General features: G+C 47.2%; 3 pseudogenes; 1 reads left to right on the top strand and 2 right to left on the bottom strand.

Annotated features, from left to right (window-relative positions):
• Nucleotides 1-203: 203 nt before the first annotated feature.
• Nucleotides 204-8,776, bottom strand: LOC102942058 (annotated as a pseudogene).
• Nucleotides 8,777-10,478: 1,702 nt separating this feature from the next.
• On the bottom strand, nt 10,479-12,390 carry LOC102942283 (annotated as a pseudogene).
• A 5,746-nt stretch (nt 12,391-18,136) lies between these two features.
• LOC102942497 lies at nt 18,137-19,031 on the top strand (annotated as a pseudogene).
• The last annotated feature ends 1,843 nt before the right edge of the window (nt 19,032-20,874 follow it).

Genomic DNA, 20,874 nt, shown 5'->3' with positions numbered 1-20,874 from the left:
TCTCCATGCAGAGCCAGCTTTGTTCGTGGATGGATCCAAGGAAGGACACAGTGTGGTGACCAACACCATCTTTTTCATGCTCTTCTGACTTCTGGGGCTCATAGTGAGTGACCTCTGGTTTCCCAGTCCCAGCACCATGTGTGGACATGATCAGAGAGATTAAAATGCAGACAAGCCAGCCAGTCCCAATTCATTTCTCTGGCTCATGTTCTCTTTCTCCAGAATAGCCTCCCCAGCACCCTCCTTAGGGCCCTGTGCACCTCCTTGTTCCTCAGCGTGTAGATCAGGGGGTTAAGCATGGGATCGATGACGGGATAGAAGAGGGAGACCATCTTGACCCGGTCTGGGAGTAGCTGGACGGAGGCTGTGGATATGTGGAAATGGGTGTGCCGTAGAAGAGCGACACCACGGCCGGGTGGGAGGAGTAGGTGTTGAAGGCCTTGAGCCTGCCCTGGGCCGAGAGAATCCTCAGAACGGCGGTGACAATGTAGCTGTAGGAGACCAGGATGAGGCCAGGCAGCACCATCAGGAAGAGACCACTGACAGCAAATGCCAGGGCCTTATTGGCAGAGGTGTCGACACAGGCCGGCTTGAGCAGGGCCGGCACCTCACAGAAGAAGTGGCCGACCCAGTTCCGGACGCACCGGGGCAGCCGCACCGTCAGGATGGTCTGCAGGATGGAGTTGCAGAAGCTGCACAACCAGACGGTGGCTGCCATGTGCTGGTAGAGGCGGCGACTCATGACGATTGTGTAGTGCAGCGGCTGGCAGATTGAGACGTAGCAGTCATAGGCCATGATGGTCAGCAGGAGGCACTCGGTGCCAGCCAGCTAGAGGAAGATGTAGAGCTGGGATATGCAGCTAGCCCAGGTGATGGACTTGTGGGTGCTGCGGAAGTTCACCAGCATCTGAGGAATACAGTGCTGATGGTGTAGCAAAGGTCCAGGAAAGAGAGGTTGCTGAAGAAGAAAAACATAGGGGTGTGGAGACTGGGTTCCAGACACAAGGTGACGATGATGGCCACGTTCCCCACCAGTTTCAGGATGTACAAGACCAGGAAAACCAGGAAAAGCAGCATCTCCAGGCATGGCTGGTCAGAGACCCCCTGTAGGATGAACTCCCACTGGGAGCTCCCGTTCCCTCTTTCCTCCTGCAGGGAGAAGGGACAAAGATAAAGATGAAAGGTGCCCCAACAGGCATACACAGCAGGGTCACATTCAAGGGCAGCCCCATTTACTCTGAATGAACCATTCCCACTTGTGACTTTGTCATAGAAAATCTGGGCCAACTGGGTGACAGGTAGGATCCTTCTGCCAGGGAATGGCTTTGTCTCAGAAAAGTGATTCTGTGGCACTTAGTGACAAAGGAGGATCCATATGCCAGGGAATCAAAGTGTCCTAGAAAACTGGATCTGTGGCAGCTGGTGGGAGTAATAGGATACATGTGCTAAGAAATGCATCTGTCATTGAAAATGGATGCTTAGATTGTAAGCTGTTTGCAACAGGGATCTTTTGTGTTCTTTATTTGTGCAGGTCCTGGTTGTGACTGTGTCTCCTAACTATGACTCCAGTTTTATTCTTATCCGTAATAATAATATGCCAAGAAATTAAAGCATAGAGTAGTGGATCTGTGGCAATTGATGGCAGTCATAAGATACAGTAACAGGGCTCCCCTGCCTCCCGAGAGCCCCCTCATGGCCAGGTTAGCTCTGTGGTGGCTAGCCTCTCTTTCTCCTCTTCAGGACTCCTTAAGAAATCCACACAGTCTGTCTCATGACTAACAGCAGCCCTGCCTGGGGCTCATGCAATAACAGAAACAGTTCAAAAGAATCCTCCAGGTCCAAAAAGAAAACCCATCACAACAACACAAAAGTTTATATTCAGCTTTGCGGTCTTCTACCACACCCGGGCTCTTCTTCTGTCCCAGTCACCACTTCATGAAGCCACCACTCCCAGCCCTTCCGAGCTGGAGCTCAACTTCACAGCTTCCACCTCCTGTTCCCTTCCCTGCTGGCTCTTTATCAGGAACAGGCTGTTAATGAGCCAGAGGTGAGTGGGAGTAGTTCCCTCATAAAGGGCTCAGTCCACCCTGTGACACATCTGAATGCCAAGAAACAGAGTTGAGAGACAAGGTAGATGAGATAATATCATTTATTGAACCAACTTATGTGGATGGAAGGGACAAACTTTCGAGCTTCACAGAACTCTGGAGATGGTAACCAGAGTGTTCAAGTTAAATACAAGACGGGACAGATGGTTAAGCATGTTGCAGGTGCCCATGTAAAATGAAGTGGGCAATAAATATGAAGTAGGAAATTAACACCTCTGCAGTTGTCAGACAATGGAAGGTTAGTAAGCAGCAGGGTGTGTTACAAATTGTTGTAATGGGCCATAAAACCAGAGTCTCTCTTAAGTCCAGGGTTTTCAGTGTCCAGAAGACTTATGAATTTAAATTCTTCAATGGCATCTTTCGAAGATGTTGTGCAACTTTCTTTTGAAGCCTCCAATATAAGTTGGTCCAATAAAAGAGATTACCTCACCTACTTTGCATTGCTCGTAACCTGGGACCAACCTGACTACAACAATACTTCAAACAAGTTGTCATGGTAAAGTGCAGCTGTGGCAGTTGGTGGCAGTTCTAGGATATGTATGCTAGGAGATAGGCAATGAGACAACCTACCCATAACAGAAATTTCTTCCTCAGTGCAGACAGTTAGAGGCTGACTTATACCCTGGATCATGGGAACATATATTCTTTAAACATTTGAATCTTTGATAGTGTATATGATAAGGTCATTTCAACATGCAATGCCCATCTCAGAAACTTCAAAGAAAAATGCTTTTAAGTCAATTTTAACCTGAACTCTGACCCTTAAAATAATTTGCAAATTTTGTATCTGTTAGAAAATTTTTGAATAACTCTCATTAACTGTCATGCATCTTATTAATAATTTTTGTAGCAGTCATAGAAACATTGCATGTCATTAAGTTAACTTCTAATTTACCATGGAGCTCCAGACCAACCTCGGTGAGGAAGCGACGTCTAGCATAAATGCCTAATCTTTCCCTGGGTAATGTCATGGAGTATGAGTAACACAGGTTAAATTTGGGTCATGTTAAAAAGTATTTCTATTTATCTGTGTTACCTTTGTTGCCTTTTAGTTTATTGGAGTTGTCAATTAATTATCAAACTTTAACAACTAACCATTAATGATTGCTATGGTGACACCTAGAGGCATTCATTTAACACTGCGTTTCCTGGATGTCAGAGGTTTCATCTACCATCCCTACCAATCTACAGACCCAGAATCCAAACCCAATAACTTTGTAACCATTCAATTTTGCATCTGGTTTTTGGTGCCAGACACTAGATGAAACCAGGGAAAGTCCAGTGGTGTCCATTTCATGTGGTTTCTGCAACTGGTTTGTTCCCCAGATCTGCTCAGTAAAACATTATAAGCATTGGCAATTCTTAAGTGGTAATTTTTTGCAGGAGGATGTATGTCAGGATCCTCATGACCAAACCCCAAATTTGCACTTCTAACTGCACTCTGCTCCTGATGTGGCACAGAAAATTACAGGGTAATCTACCTATTTGTCTCCATTTTAGATCACTTTGAAAAACTGGCTGATAAACTGAAATCTACCAACCTATGTGTCTACAATCTATGGCTGAAAGGAGTTAATTATATGGAAAGATGGAAAGAATTTAATTTGTGTAGGTTGTCTAAGTCATTATCTCGATTAATTAATTAATTAATTAATAATATTAGTAAATAATAAATAATATTAATAACTAATATAATATATTATGCATTAAGAAAGTTATGGACAAATTGGAGAGAGTCCAGAGGACATCAACAAAAACTATCAAAGGGTTAGAAAACATGACCTATGAGGAAAGGCTGAAAGAACTGGGCATGTTTAGTCTAGAGGACAAAAGGCTGAAGGGGGACCTGGAAACAGTGTTCAAATGTGTGAAAAGTTGTTATAAAGAGGATGCTGATCAGTGGTTCTCCATGTCCACACAGGGTGGGACAAGAAGTAATGGCCTTAGCCTGTACTAACGGTGATTCAGGTTAGCTATTAAGAAAACCTTCTAAGGGAAAGTCTAAACTTAAAACGCTGCATTGGCTCAGCTGCTCTAAGCCTATTGGAGAGAGCTTTGAAAACCAATAACTCACTTGTCAATACTATCATGACGAAATGTGTGTAGCAACATTCTACTTAAAGTAATAAACATAAGCTGAAATTAGGTCTGAAATACATTTACCAAACAAGTCTGGGTAAAGCAGTTTCTTGAACACAAAGGAGTCTAGCCAGGTGTCATCAGAGTTGATGGGTAACCACCTATCAAGTGGCCAGTCTTAGACAAGGAAGCGGGACAGGAACAACCCTATCTGCATTTAAACAAACAACAGCCTGGCACATCTTTCACCATGAGACTCCTTGTCTCTGTCCTCACAGCAGGAATGTACTTCATCTAGGCATAACCCTCAATAAAATTCATTTCAAAGGGGGACTGGACAATAAAAGTGAGGGGCAGAAACACCCCAAGGTATCTCTCCCTAGTCATCTCTCTCTCTTTCCCCTAAGAAGACAAAAGAAACAGCCTTTGGACTTTGGGAGCAGATTTTGGCCTGAGAATTGGCTCAGCAATGTTACTCGGAGCATGTGGTAAGGGATTTCACCTTGAGCCAAGTCTGCTTTGCTAAGGTTTAGTACTAGGAAGCGATTTATCTTTATTTCTCTTGTAACCAATCTGACTTTAATACCTTATACTTGTACTCACTTAAAATCTCTCTCTTTGTAGTGAAATAAAGGTGTTTTATTTCATAATCCAAACTGATCCATTACTGCATTTAAACTGAATTGTATGAGTAACTCCATTTGAAGTAGCAAACTGTTGGATATTGCTCCCCTCACAGGACAGCGGACCTAAAATATCTGAACTGTCCATGAGAGGGCTGGGCAGTGCAGAACAAACATCTTGTGGGGGGCAGGGGGGAATTTTGGACTAGGAATGCGTTGTGGTCACCCTGTTAACGAGGAACTCAGATCTTGCCTATGGTTAACTGGATGTGCTCTAGGTTCCACACCTCAGAGTTCCCACCCAGCAGACTCGTTCCCCCAAACCCCATCTATCAATGGAGAGAAAACTAAGGACAGGATTAACTATAAAGCAAACTGGTTTATTAAACAGTGACTCAAACAGGAAACAGTAACTTATAGGACCCCCGGCAAAACAATACACAAAGGGCATACAGGTACAGGTTGGCACAACAAATTGACATACAGTCAAGGTCCCAAACCCATAAGGACAAAGGTAAATTTACTACAGGTAAAGTACAGAGGTACACAGCATACTACGCAGGGCTCAGAAGAATGGACCCATGATAGAGGACATCATGGATGGAATACACCAGGACAGCAAGGTGAGGACACAGGAGTTCAGGATTCAGGTAAGATAGGAATCAATCAGAAACTGATAGCTGGAACTATGGAGTTTGGTTCTTCTTCTGACTACAGATCCCTTAAAGTCTTGGCTAGGACATGTACTGAGCTGCCACTAGGAAGGACAGTCTCTCCTCTCGGGTGTAGCAGTCTTTTATGCTCTCCTGTTACTAGGCAGAACATAGGCCATGTGACCATTGCTTTTTCCCACCTTAGAGAGAAAAATGTGCCAATTGTCTTAAGAAGAAGGTCACCAACATGGTGGACAAAAAATAACTCTACAAACAAAATGGCAAAGTGCCTAAACAAAATAGAACTTGCAGTGAAACACGCTGCTGGTGTAAGAGTTGCTGGACCAGGGCTGTGGCTACACACAGACACTCAGGGTGTGACCCAGACGCACATGCTGGCAGGCTGCTTGTGAGCGACCCATGTTGGAAGCTACAACAGCAAAACATTGTGAGGCAGCCAAGGTTGCAGGGCCATGGAGCAGGGATTGTCCCTTCCCATCTGAGTCAAGCAGAGACAGTTCTCAGAGTGAGTCAGTGCTGACAGCAGGATTCTGGGGTTAGTGCTCAGCAGCAGCATCTTGAAGTTACACCTCTGACCCCCAGGACACCTGGGTTCTCTTCCCACCTCTGGGAGGGGATTGGGTTAGAGCAGGGGGCTGGGAGCCACGACTCCTGGCTTCTCTTCAGCTATCAATTTTGAGTAATACTTGGTAACTTAATATCAGGCCCAGAAGTGAGTGGGTGGGGTCAAAGCATCCCCAGGCACCCAGAATTCCCTTCGCTAACAGGTATGAGAACGTGGAGGACCATTTATAGGTGTCTGAAAGCCACCAGTCCCGTCCCCCCCCCCCAAAGTGGGAAAGGAATTTGGTGGGGGGCGCCAGTGCCTGGGAAAACTGTGAATAGGCTGAAACTGAGAAGGGCCATTTGGATTGGAGTCCAAGCAGGCCTGGACTGAAGAATTTTGGGGCTCTGAGCACCATGGAAATTGTGGGCTCCCCCCACCTTCCATAAACTAGAGAGCAAGGGGCCCCCTCCCCATACATCATACATACCCCACCAAACACAGACCCCCGGATGCCCCCCCCGCACTGCCTGATACAGACCTCACTCCACTCAGACCCCCAGATGCCCCTTCCTCCCCTCCCCTCACATACTCCTCCCCACAGAAATAACCCCAAGTTCCCCTCCTACCCCACATATATCCCAACAGACCTCCACCAGACCCTGCTTACCCTGACAGCCACCTTGAAGAAGCAACGCTGCCAGACAGAGTAGCCAAAACTCTGCTCCGTGGGCTCGAGTAGGACTGTGAACCAGAGGGGTCTCAAGGCAGCCAAGGCCTTGCCTCGAGGGAATCCGAGACAGGCCAGAGGGCTGAGAAGAACAGACAAGGAGAGAAGAAGCCATCTATAAAATTGGTAACCACCTTCCCTGTTTGCTAGGCAGGAACTGCGTGAGGCTAGCGCTGGGCCTGTTTGTGTTTGTTTGTGAAAGAGAGACTCGTTAAGGGGAATGTATAGCTCTTAATGCATAACTCTTAATGTCTAACATAGGAGTTAGGTGCTTAATATAACCCTTTACCGCTTGTGTAATTACTTCTCAATAAACTGCTGTGTATTGAAGATAATTACTGTGGACCTTTTTCATTGGTATGACAGTAATCTGCTCCACCGGGAGCCAGTAAAGACCCATTTCAGGGGTCATAGCACCCCCTGTTGTCAACACCCAGCAGCCCTGACATGCATCCCATTCACCGCAGCCCCCAACATCTCAGCCCCCTCCCCGGGCACAGTCTCCACAATCCCAGCCCCCCAACCCACCCCCCAAAACCCCCATTCCTCCCCAACTCATCCCACTTCCCAACATTCCCCATTATTACCAGCATCCCCCATTCCCCACACAACCCCCACAACTCCCCTCACAGCCCCCAGCAATCCCCACTCATCCCTGCACCTCCCCAACACTCCCAACTCACCCCAAAACTCACCCCCAGCTCCTCACTCAACACCACCAGGACCCTCCTGGCCACTCACCGGCTCATCCCCAGCTCAGCAGTCTGCTCCCATCCCAAGAGAAGGGAGGTTCTCCCGAGCCTGGCCGCCCAACTCCACTCACTCCCATCACCCAGCCCTCACTCACATGATCCCATGCCAAACCCTCCATTGTGACAGGGGTGATGGAGGGTGGGATGGATGGGCCATATTTGAGTGAGTGATGTTGCAACTCGGTGCATGGAGTTTCAGGTGGCCCTGGGCAAGTGTATCTAGTGCACATTGGATAGTCCAGGCCTGAGTCCGATAAGTATGCCCTTCTGAAAGGCAGTGTGGTCTAGTGGTTAGGCCGCTGGACTAGGCATGAGGGCCCCATGGTTCTCTTCCCACTTCCACCCCTGACTTTGGGCAAGTCTCATCTGCCCCCTAGCCTCAGTTTCCCCAGCTGTACAATGGAGAGCAGAATATTTGCATATTCCTTCATCAGGCACTCTCAGACAGCAAGTGGAGAACAAATTTGATCTGTTTTTATGGGGAGGGGTTTGTGAACCTGTGAATTTGTGTGGAGGATGGAGGAAGCTGACCTATAGAACCAGAAGGGACAATGACCTCATTCACTGCAGAGGAAATGAACTAGCTGGCCAGTGATCTGGGGCAGGGCTGTAAGGGGTACCAGAGTAACTGGCCAGTGATCTGTCTGGCACAGGCAGAGGGCAGAACTTTTGCCCCAGTGGGTCATTTCTCTGATCTCAGTCAAGCCTCTTTCCTTCCTGTCCTGGCCCTTAGCTGGTGAGCCCTGGACTCTCCACTGTGTCACCTCGATCAGTTCCGTGGCACCTCTGTGCAGAGACACCCAGCCCCTGCCTGCTACAGGGGAAGGTCTGGGAGCCATTTGGTGCCGCGCACTACCTGAGGAGTTAGGCCCCCCGCGCAGGGTGCTGTTGCTCCAGGGCTCTTCGTTAGGTGTTGGGAGGCAGCATGCCGGGCTTTGTTAGCATGTCGGCTCCCACTCACAGCTGGGGGCTGCATCAAGAGGGGACTCTGGGTCTTATTAAAGACACTTGCTATTTGTGACACAATGCTGACGAGCCCACAGTGGGGCCAGACAGGCCATTAACATTTTTTTCTATGCCAGGTTCAGAAGTGAATCAAAGTGTATCAAGAGAGATCCAACCTCCGGGAGCGTTACACGTGCTGGGAAGAAGCACAGCACAAAGACAGCTAACAGGAACATACCAGTCCGCAGGCTGGATCCCACCCGGGTCCTTCCAGTCCCCATCTTCAATGGTGGCCAGTCCCAGCTTCAGAGGAAGTGTCATCACACGCTTTATGGACAGCTGGGAAATTTCTTACTAACCCCTGTCAGTCTGCAATTCACTTACACCTTAGGGAATGACACCTCTACAAAAACATGCCCATGCTGTCCATTGTAACTGATCTTTCCCTCCCTCACCTCCAGTGTAAACCAGGGATAAAACCATCAGGCAATGGTGCTGAGTCTCCTCCTGCCAAGAGTTTTCAAAACCATGAACTCAGCAGTGATCTAGGAATGCAATATGGGGTCTCTTTTTCTCTAGGGGGCTCCGGCTCCGATCCAGCCCCAGGTTGAGGGGACTGGCTCAGACATGTGTCTATATCCTGGCATTCTATTCCATTTAGGTGTCTGTGCTGGGCAAATAACTGGGCACTTTTCAGACTTAAAAATAAACTGACAACCTATCTGTCTAAATCCTAATGCTATCTATCTATCTATCTATCTATCTATCTATCTATCTATCTATCTATCTATCCCCGTACACCGTTCTATCTATCTATCTACCTACCTACCTGTTGTTTGCAGTTTTGTTGTAGCCATGTTGGTGTCAGGATGTTACAGAGAGAAAGTGGTGAGGTAATATCTTTTATTGGACTAACTTCTCCATGTAGCTCAACAGAACTTGGTCCAATAAAAGATATTACCTCATGAACCTTGTCTCACTAAAATATATCTACCTATCCAGCCTCCTAGCCCACTGGTCTAGCTATCTAAAACTTCAGTCAATACAGAGAGCCCAGAGAATGAAGTGAAGCTGGGGGCATATTTATTAACTCAGGCACTCAGCCTTCAGGTTGCAGAGGTAAGGTTGGCCGCTATAGAGCAAAGTCACTGAATGACAATTCTACCCGGAGGCATCAGGGCATAAAGGGAAGATTGAACCAAAAGAGCAACTTCCTTGGCTGTGCTTCAGGAACAAACTGTTCTAATTAGTGAGGGTCAGGCCACTAGAGAGGCATATGGACCAAGGTTTACAAAAGTGACTGGTGATTTTAGGTATGTGATTTGATGCAGTGTTGCCAACGAAAGTCTCGCAGTGCTAGATCTTCTGCTGAAAGCTGCAGCACCTGGAAGAATGTGTTTACAATTAAAAAATAGCTTTAAAAAGAAACATTTCTAGCCCTCATGGAGATGGAGAAAAACCCCAGAACATGATACAAATGTGATCTAAATCTCAGAAACTGGAAGGTAAAGAAAAAGAATCTGACAGTTATAATTTAATTAAATCTCACGATTTTAAAGACAATCTCAAAATTTTTGGAGCATGATACATGGTTTTTAAATGCTTGGTTTTCAGGGAGCCCTGAACATTTGCCTTCCGAAAATCAGGTGCCTTTAAGGTGGAGATTTTCAGGATCCCAATACCCTTGGATATTTTGGCATACTAGGGGAGATTTTACCTTTCATCACCTCAGTCATCACTTTCAGCATCTCCCGCTGTTGGCCGGCCAGTTTCTGGACAGCTTCTTTTAAACTTTCCAGAGTTAACTGTGTTTGGGGAGAATCTTCTTCCTGGTAGCTGCATTACCTAGGCCTACACTTTGCATACAGGGGTTGGGCTTGGCCATCTCTTCCACAGGAACCTGCTCTAATTCAGACCATGTAATGGCAGCTGGCAGGAGTTCATGGAAATTCTTACTGGGCTCTTATTTAAACCTCTTCTTCATCTCACAGTGGAGGGAATCATCCCGGAGCCCCAGCACTGACTACGCTTTCAGGACCATATCCGTGTCCGGAAGTTTTTGTGGGTCCCAGCGCTTCACCTGGCTCATTCTCTCTTGGAGCTCATATGAGTAGGCCCGAATGGTCCCACCTGGATTCTGTGTCAACTCATAGAATTCTTTGAGTCTGGTTCCAAAGGGCACTTTGTTTTCATACACTTCTAAGAGAAGCTGAAATGTCTTCTCTACATCTGGCTTGTCAGCTGTTGCCATGAACTTCACTGTGGATCTGGCCTGGACTTTGAGATGCTCTTCCACAAAATCCACCTGATCTTCTTCAGGTACTCTCAACACCCATAGAGCTGCCTTCACTGACTCAATCCAGTCTTTGATTGTAATGTCCAGTAATTTTGTTCAGAAGGCACTGAACTCATATATCTTCCTGTCTCATGGAACATGGCCTGGATCTCAGCTAGGGCAGTGACTGATTCTCACTGTGTGTGCAGCGCCAGGTACAATGGGGCCCTGATCTCAGCTGAGGCAGGGACTGCCTCTCGCTGTGTGTCTGTGCAGCTCTTGGTACAACCCTAATCTCAGTCGGATCCTCTTTGCTACTGCAGTAGAAAGCAATAAGAATAATCTCTTTGGGCAAGAGAGCAGGGATTGTTCCTAGAGGTGCAACTAGGATGGTGCTTGGTTGTATTGCAAAGGAGTGGACAAGGGGGCCATGAGGGGTGACAGATGGGTTCTGTGGGGTGGGAGAGGCCAGGCAGGTTGGGTGTGGGGTTAGGGCAGGTTTGTTCTGTGGGGTGGGAGAAGGGTTGTGTGGGATAGGAAAAGGAAGGCAGGTTGTGGGGTAGATTAGGGCAGGTTTGTTCTGTAGAGTGGGAGAGGGCAGCGGGTTTGTGTGGATGTAGAGGCCCGGTGCTGTAGGGAAGGCAGAAGACTCCACATGGGCACAGAAGAGGTTACAGTAGCCATGAGAGGTACAGATGGTTCTGTGCCAATTGTTCACCCAGCTCAGGTCCCCTGGGCAGTCGGGATCCTCCCCAGCACCCTACACAGGACCCTGTGCACCTCCTTGTTCCTCAGTGTGTAGATGAGGGGGTTGAGCCTGGGGGTCACCATGGTATAGAAGAGGGAGACCATCTTGCCTCGGTCCTGGGAGTAGCTGAATGGAGGCTGCAGATACATGGAAATGGCCGTGCCATAGAAGAGTGACACCACGGCTAGATGGGAGGTACAAGTGTTGAAGGCCTTGAGCCTGCCCTGGGCCAAGCAAATCCTCAGCATGGAGGTGCTGATGTAGCCGTAGGAGATCAGGATGAGGCCAAGTGGCACCAACAGAAAGAAAACCATACTGGCGAGGAGCTCGGCCTTGTTGGCAGAGGTATCGACACAGGCCAGCTTGAGCCGGGCTGGCAACTCGCAGAGGAAATGCTTGATTTGGTTCCACCCACACCGGGGCAGCTGCAGGGTCAGGATGGTCTGCAGCATGGAGTTGCCGAAGCTGCACAACCAGGCGGCGGCTCATGATGGCCGTGTGGCGCAGCAGCTGGCAGCTGGCGGCATAGCGGTCGTAGGCCATGACGGCCAGCAGGAGGCACTTGGTGCAACCCAGAGAGAGGGAGATGTAGAGCTGGGCCACACAGCCAGCCCAGGAGATGGATTTTCGGGTGCTGCGGAAGTTCACCAGCATCTGGGGGCCAACGCTGGTGGTGTAGCAGACGTCCAGGAAAGAGAAGTTGCTGAGGAAGAAATACATGGGCGTGTGGAGATGGGGGTCTACCCATGAGACCACGATGATGGTGGTGTTTCCAAGCAAGGTCATGGTGTAGCAGATTAAGATGAGCACAAAGAGCAGCAGCTCCAACTGCGGCCGGTCAGACACCCCTAGCAGGATGAATTCCCGCAAGGAGCTTTGGTTTCCATCTTCCCGTTCCCCTTTGCCATGCATCATCTGTAGGGCCCAGAAAGAATAAGGGTGAAAACTATCCCAGAGCAAGGAGATTTGTGATAATAGGTGCTAGCACTGGGATTGGCAGTGGGTATTTTTGGAATGGTAGCCTTGAGTCCTAAAAGACAGGTTAGTGTTCAGTGAATGGATTAGGGAAAGGCTGGAATCTCTAATAACCTGGGGCTGTCCCAGCCACAGCACTGCATACATTTATGCAAAGGTCAGGGAAATCTCTCATCTCTATGTCTGCAGTGTTGTTGTAACCGGGTTGGTCCCAGGATATTGGAGAGATGAAGCGGATGAGGTAATATCTTTTATTGGACCTGTTACCAACAGTTTTCAGAACTCACGGCAGGGGCAACTTAACTGTTTCACTCCAGGCGGTGTCAAGGATAAATCAATGGGAACACGGCATTTCTGCCTGATGAAAGATTAATACAAGTAAGTGGGCTCTATCTAAAACTGCAGTTTATTAGATTTAAGCACACACAGCCATAAGCAATAGGTTTATAGCATCCCAGATATTTTCCTAAAATCTGGAACGGTACTGAGTAATCAGCAGCGGGTTCTCAGTGGCCAGTTGCTCATCCACTGGGGAGAAAAGGTGTCAAGAAAAACATCTCTCAAAATGGCTTCAGAGGACTGCTCCAGAATACACTGTATTCACGAGTCTTTTATAACTAACTTCTACAAAACGCATAGGTCATAATGGCCTCTACAAAATCATCACTTTTCCTAACTTTCAATAAACTTCTAATATCAGAGGTGCCCGGACTCCAGATCTTCCATCCAACGAAGTTTTGAGTCTCACTTCTTGACTTTTCTTTCCCCTCCTATCATTCTGATTAGAAGAAACTACCAGTTAGTTTTGATCTTGCCTCTAAAAGCCTGTTTTCCAATTAACACTTAACTATGTGGTTTTCTATTTTATTAATTCAGAGTGGCTGAATGCACATAATATGGTTGCAATTAGCTTGATCACATTCTGGGATACACGCACCCCTCAAATCCATGCTAACACACCAGTTTCCATTTGTGAGACAAACAAGCTTTCGAGCTTACCCAGAGCTCTTCTTCAGGTCTGGGAAATGTACTCAGAGTGTCACAGCTAAATACAAGGTGGAACAGATTGTTTAGCACAAGAAGTTAAAACGTATTTCAAAGAACCATTAAAGGTGAAGTGCCCTGTAACATGCCTCCAGTCATGAGGGGAAAGTAGGGGGAGAAATAAGCGAAAGGGGGTGCAGTTAGTGGGATATAGGTTTTGTTTCTATTTAGTCCATCATTTCTGGTGTCTAGCCAAGTTATAAATCCAGGCTCATCTTCTGAAAGTATTGTGCAGGTTTCTGTTGAGGATGAGGACTGAGAGGTCAGATATAGAGTGATCACGTGTTCACCGACCAGTGACAGGGTGTTTTTGTCTTTTATTGTTTTTCTGTGCGAGTTCATTCAAGAGCATAGTGATTGTCTGCTTTCACCCACCAAGCTGTTGTTGGGGCATTTAGTGCACAGGATGACATACAGCACATGTTGTGATAGGTGTGTGTAAGACCCATGGGTTTTGAAGGATGTGTTGTGGGTGGTGTTGATCATCATAGTAGTGGAGATAGGGCTGCAGGTTTTGTGTCTGTTGCTCTGGCAGGGTCTGGTGCTGCTGTGAGTTGATGTGTCAAAGTCTGTGGGGAGCTTGCTTCTCAAGCTGAGCTTGGCGAGGTTGGTGGGGACGGGGCTGAGCGCCAGAAGTAGGGGCTCAGGAAAGATTTCTTCCAGGATGTGGACCCCATCAAGTGTGTGTGTTGTAAATTCATAATGTTCCTAGACACTAAAAATCATGGACCAAACAGAGATACTGGATTTGTGGCTTATTACAACAATCTGTGACCCACTGAGCCCCCTCCTAGAGCTTCTCCCCCTGCCCCTTCCCTACATGATGGGAGAGGTGTTAATTGGCAACTTTACCTTGAATGGTCCCTTGAAATATGTGTTAACTATTTGGGCTTCTGTTCCTCTCTGTACTTAGCTGTGACACTCAGAGTACCTTTCCCTGCTCTGTGTAAGATCAAAACCTTGTCTCCCTCACCAACAGAAGTTGCTCCAATAAAAGATATCAGGTCACCCACCTTGTCTGGCTGTAGTTCTAAGACACCGGTCAATATGATACCAAGCACTGTACATAGCTAGCATTCATCACATCCTCATTCAGTCTCTTCTCCCCCCAGATTGTACATTTTCAACTTTTCCCCCATCCTCACTTTCACCTTCATTCCTGTTCTCCCATCACTCTCCTTCCCTCCTCTAACTCTATCAGTGTCACCCAAAAGGGCTAAGAATTTTACAAATAAATTGGACTTCCTGACAATAGCATGGGCACATACTGAGGCTTTTATATCTCCAAATAAATATTCCTACCCTTTGTTTCCTACCTTTTAACCAGTTACTGATCCATGAGAAGGCCTTCCTTCTTATCCCATGACTGCTTACTTAAGAGCCTTTGGTGAGGGACCCTGTCAAAGGCTTTCTGAAAATTTAAGTACACTGTATCCACTGGAACACCTGGTCCGCATGCTTGTTGATCCCCCTCAAAGAATTCTAGTAGATTGGTGAGGCATGATTTCCCTTTACAAAAACCATGTTGACTCTTCCCCCAAGAAATTATGTTCATCAACATGTCTGTTCTTTACTATAGTTTCAACCAATTTGCCTCGTACTGAAGTTAAGCTTACCAGCCTGTACTTGCCAGGATCACCTCTGGAGCCTTTTTTAGAAATTGGCATCAGATTAGCTATCCTCCAGTCATTTGGTACAGAAGCTGATTTATTAGTTGTGCAATTTCACATTTGAGATCCTTCAGAACTCCTGGTGAATTCCATCTGGTCCTGGTGACTTATTACTGTTTAATTTATCAATTTCTTCCAAAACCTCCATACAGTTTGCAGGGACTTCACTTTTGGCACTCTACCTTTTAATTTCTGGTCAATTAACCTACTAATTTTTGTGTGTTCACCTTTCTGAAGTTAAAAACTACCATGGTGGGCTTCTGTGGTGTTTTACCCCTCAGAGGGATGTTAAATTTTATTATGTTATAGTCACTATTACCAAGGGGTTCAGCTATATTCACCTCTTGGGCCAGATCCTGTGCTCCACTTAGGACTAAATCAAGAATTGCCTCTCCTCTGGTGGGTTCCAGGAGTAACTGGTCCAAAAAGCAGTTAACACATATTTCAAGGGACCATTCAAGGTGAAATGGCCAGTTAACACCTCTCCCATTATGGTGGGGAAAGGAGGGATGGGTGTGAGAGCAACTGGGGGTGAGGGTTAGTGTAGTGGGTTACAGATTGTTGTAATAAGTAATAAATCCAGTGGCTCTGTCCAGTTCATAATTTTTTAGTGTCTAGCAATGTTATGAATTTACAATGCATACTTGATGGGGACCACATCTTGAAAGAAATCTTTCCTGAACCCCCTCTTCTGGCCTTCAAACAAGCCCCCAATCTTGCCAAGAGAAGAGAAGATTGAGGGGGGATTTGATACCAGCCTTCAACTAGCTGAAGTGGGGTGCCAAAGAGGATGAAGCTAGGCTGTTCTCAATGGTGGCAGATGACAGAACAAGGAGCAATGGTCTCAAGTTGCAAGGGGAAGATTTAGGTTGGCTATTAGGAAAAACTATTTCACTAGGAGGGTGGTGAAGCACTGGAATGGGTTACCTAGGGAGGTGGTGGAATCTCCATCCTTAGAGGTTTTTAAGTCCCGGCTTGACAAAGCCCTGGCTGGGATGATTTAGTTGGGGTTAGTCCTGCTTTGAGCAGACTGTTGGACAAGGTGACCTCCTGAGATCTCTTCCAACTCTAATCTTCTATGATTCTATGTAGTGTTGAAGCCAGGTCAATCCCAGGATATTAGAGAGACGAGGTGGGTGAGGAAATATCTTGTATTGGACCATAGATTCATAGATATTAAGGTCAGAAGAGACCATTATGATCATCTAGTCTGACCTCCTGCACAATGCAGGCCACAGAATCTCACCCACCCGCTCCTGCGATAAACCTCTCACCTATGACTGAGCTATTGAAGTCCTCAAATCATGGTTTAAAGACTTCAAGGTGCAGAGAATCCTCCAGCAAGTGACCCGTGCCCCATGCTACAGAGGAAGGCGAAAAACCCCCAGGGCCTCTTCCAATCTGCCCTGGAGGAAAATTCCTTCCTGACCTCAAATATGGCCATCAGCTGAACCCAATTTCTGTTGGCAAGAGAGACAAAGTTGCTGTTAAGCTTTGCTTCCTCTTTCTTCATGTTGTGGCATTTCCATTTCAGATAGCAAAGTTTAATATGTTTAGTCATTGTACGCAGTGTTGTTGTCTCTCTAACCCACAGAAGTTGGTCCAGTAACAGATATTACCTCACGCCCTTGCCTTTCTAATTTGCATCAGTGTCATTCCTCAGCTACAAAATCCACTCCAGATTATTTGGTCTGAATTCTGGCTGCTTTGTTGGTTTTGACTACATGCCAACCCTTACAGAGCCCACACTCACACCAATTATCCCAAATACACTGTCCTGGCCTCTCCCAAATCCATTTTGTCCCTAAGTACCTAGCCCCTATTTCCCCAGCTAGCTTGCCCTTGCAGGATTCATGGTGGCCAAATTTTCATACAGCTTTGGAATACACTTAAAGCTTCATTGGTTTTCGCCGATCTTTACTTCTTGTGAAACCCTGCTGTGGACCCCATGCTCACAAACCCACTATCCCAACCTCTCCAAATCCTTTCTCTCTCTATGTACCTAGGCCCTGACTGTTCCCTCTCCCCAACCATCCAGGATTCACAGTGACCAAAGAAAAATAACTAATGTATTCCCACTGTTAACATCAGTTGTTCCAAATCCATCATCCCAGTCCCATCTGAATCCACTGTGTGTGTGGCTTACCCATGAACTATCAGCTCTGTCCACTACCCTTATTCATAGCTACCATACTATTATTTAGATTTTTGGCATCTTGAAGCACTCACTCTTCTGAACAGATGTTTCTCACATAGGATCTAAAAGACTTGTCCGGTATCTCGCTATTGTCACCAAACCTATCGTGGATCCCACTCTTCCCACCAGCACCCACAAACCCATCAGTCCAGCCTCTCACCAATCCTCTCTCCCCTCTAGCCCCTGGACACTCATCTCTCACACACCACTTTGGATTATTGGTTACCAATCCAAAACAGCTATTCTGGATCCATTGCTAACACAGATTGGCACCAATCCATCATGATAACTTCTCCCAAGTCAGCTTTCTTGATGTTTGCCTGATTCCCCAAATCCTTATGTCCCCGGACCATCCTGGTTCTGCGCTCTTTGGAACATACCTAAACATTAATTGTTTTAAACAGCTAATTATGTAATTCTCACATAGACCCGCCCCCGCCCAAATACTTGTGGTGGATCCCACATTTCCTACCAATGCTATCATGGATCCCAGGACTGCCACCAATACTCACAGATCCTACATTCCAGTCTTCCAGTCTTTCCCAAACCCATTCACTTAACACTTACCTGTCTTGTAGGACTCAAGATTATCATTCCAAAAAAACCCACTGCCAACCCCAATGCTAACACCTATTATCACAAGTCTCCTTGCTGCGGGTTATTTTTCACCCTAACTCTTTCACCCTACACCTCTCCATCTTCCCATGCCTCTACAGGTGATGTATGGCAAAGGGGCATGGGAAGATGGAAACCAAAGCTCCTGGGGGAATTCATCCTGCTAGGGGTGTCTGACCGGCTGCAGTTGGAGATGCTGCTTTTTGTGCTCATCTTAATCTGCTACACCATGACCTTGCTTAGAAACAACACCATCATCGTGGTCTCATGGCTAGACCCCCATCTCCATATGCCCATGTATTTCTTCCTCAGCAACCTTTCTTTCCTGGACCTCTGCTACACCACTAGCATTGGACCCCAGATGCTGGTAAACTTCCACACGCCCACAAATCCATCTCCAGGGCCGGTTGTGTGGCCCAGCTCTACATCTCCCTCTCGCTGGGTTGCACCGAGTGCCTCCTGCTGGCCATCATGGCCTATGACCACTATGCCACTGTCTGCCAGCCGCTGCGCTACACAGAGATCATGAGCCACCACCTTTGCCTGCAGATGGTGGCCACCACCTTGTTCTGTGGCTTCAGCAACTCCACCGTTCATACCATCCTGATGCTGAGGCTGCCCTGGTGCGGGCAAAACCAGATAGACCACCTCTTTTGTGAGGTGCCAGCCTTGCTCAAGCTGGCCTGTGTCGACACCTCTGCCAACATGGCCAAGATCTTTGCCAGCTCGGTGATCTTCCTGCTGGTGCCACTAGGCCTCATCCTGGTCTCTTACAGTTACATTGGCACTGCTGTGCTGAGGATTCGGTCAGCGGAGGGCAGGTTCAAGGACTTCAACACCTGCACCTCCCACCTAGCCGTGGTGTTGCTCTTTTACGGCATGGGCATTTCCATGTATCTACAGCCTCCATCCAGTGACTCCCAGGACCGGGACAAGATGGTCTCCCTCTTCTACCCCATGCTCAACCCCTCATCTACACACTGAGGAACAAGGAGGTGCACAGGGCCCTGCATAGGATGCGAGGGAGGAACCCGACTGCTAAGGGGACCTGAGCTGGGTGAGCAAATGGCACAGAATCATCTGTACCTCTCATGGCTACTGTAACCTCTTTTCTGCCCATGTGGAGCCTTCTGCCCTCCCCACAGCTCCAGACCTCTCCACACACACAATCTCTGTCCTCACCCACTCTACAAAGAAAATCTGCCCCACAACCTGCCTTCCCTCTCCTACCCCATGCAACCCCTCTCCCATCCCACATACAACCTGCCTTCCCTCTCCTACCGCATGCAACCCTTATACCACCCCACAGAATAAATGTGCCCTACCCACCCACACAAACAACCTGCCTGCCCTCTCCCACGCCACATAACTCTTTCTGTCAGCCCACACAATACCCCTTCCCTCTGCTTTCCAATGCAGCCAACACCATCCTAGCTGGACCTCTAGGAACAATCCCTGTTCTCCTGGCCAAAGAGATTATTTTTATCTATTTATATTTTGATTGGAAAGAGGTAGCAGTTGAGATCAGGGTTGTGCCAGGAGCTTCACAGACACACAGTGAGAGATAGTCCCTGCCCCAAAGAGCTCATGGTCCAAATAGAGAAAAGTTGAGAGGGGAAACTGAGACACGGAGAAGTGAAGTGACTTGCTGTAATTCACACAGGAAGTTAGCAGAATGCTGGGAATAGAACCTCAATCTTCTGTGTCCCCCTTCATGGGCCCAACGCAGTACTGCCCACAAGATTTTACCATCAGGCTCACAATATTTGTCATTTTCTTTACAGCTCCTGGAGCCATGAGATTACATGAGACGTTATTAAATTATAACCAATGTTGCCTGACCCTTTTAAAGGTTAATAACATTTGGATGGTTTGCCAATCGATCAGAAGGTCATATGGTTCTAGTCCCCAAACCAGGCTACATATCATTAAAGCCAATGAGTCATACCTTATCGGCAGGCTTGTGGTGCATGACACAATGAGGACAACGTAAAAGTTTAGAGATCTTTATTAAAATAATGAACAAAGCCAGGAAAGCTCCAAGCCACAGAAACAGATAGGAATAACACAGTACTGGAAATATCTGTGGTATCATTCTTGGCATAAATGCTTAAATCTGCCTTCTTACACCCTTCCTTGAGGACCTGGTGGTAAAAGACAAAGGACCAGCCCTATCTCTGGCATGCCAAATGAGTCCAATGGTCCAGGTTCCTCAAGGCTCTAGATTGATGGTAGAGCTGAAGGGTTAAATGATGGAAGAAGCCAAGCTAAGCTAAAACCAAAAACTTATTTCCACCTGGTGGTTTGCCCTATTATAGGGCCTACGCACCATCATGAATATTCATGTTACTGCTCAGCCTTCCATGCCCAAATCTAACTTCCTCACCCACATAATATTGAGGTGTTCTTATCCTATAGGTTAACATGTTAATGCCATTTTAACTGATTATCATATCTGTCACTTCTTGCTTACGCCAGTTTGCAGTTATTACTTCCATGTTCCTGCCATTGCCGTTCACCGCTATGTTCCAACTCCTGCCACTGAGCAAGCTAGTCTGAGTTCCCCAGAATCTGAGGATAACTGTCAGACCATTTAGCTATGCCAGAGTTCACGGGCTACTATACTTGACTATACTTATGCTAACTTACTTAAGCTAATGATTTACAGGATACAAATCTGTAGGGTCCTTGTATTACAGCTGAATATGATGAAGGCTAAACTAGCCCTATGGGCTATACCTGTAAGGGGTGCCGGAGCGGGGGGTGGGGTGAAGTGGCCATGGACCCCCACTTTTCATCACTGGCCTGGCCCCTTGTCCCTCTTCTTCCCCCTGAGGCCCCACCCCCTAGCCACGCCCGAAGCTGGAGCCCAGCCCAGGTAAGAGAGGCCTGGGG

This window comes from Chelonia mydas, chromosome 14, assembly GCF_015237465.2.
Source record: "Chelonia mydas isolate rCheMyd1 chromosome 14, rCheMyd1.pri.v2, whole genome shotgun sequence".
Taxonomy (NCBI): Eukaryota; Metazoa; Chordata; order Testudines; family Cheloniidae; genus Chelonia; species Chelonia mydas.
This window is presented reverse-complemented; position numbering and strand designations above follow the sequence as displayed.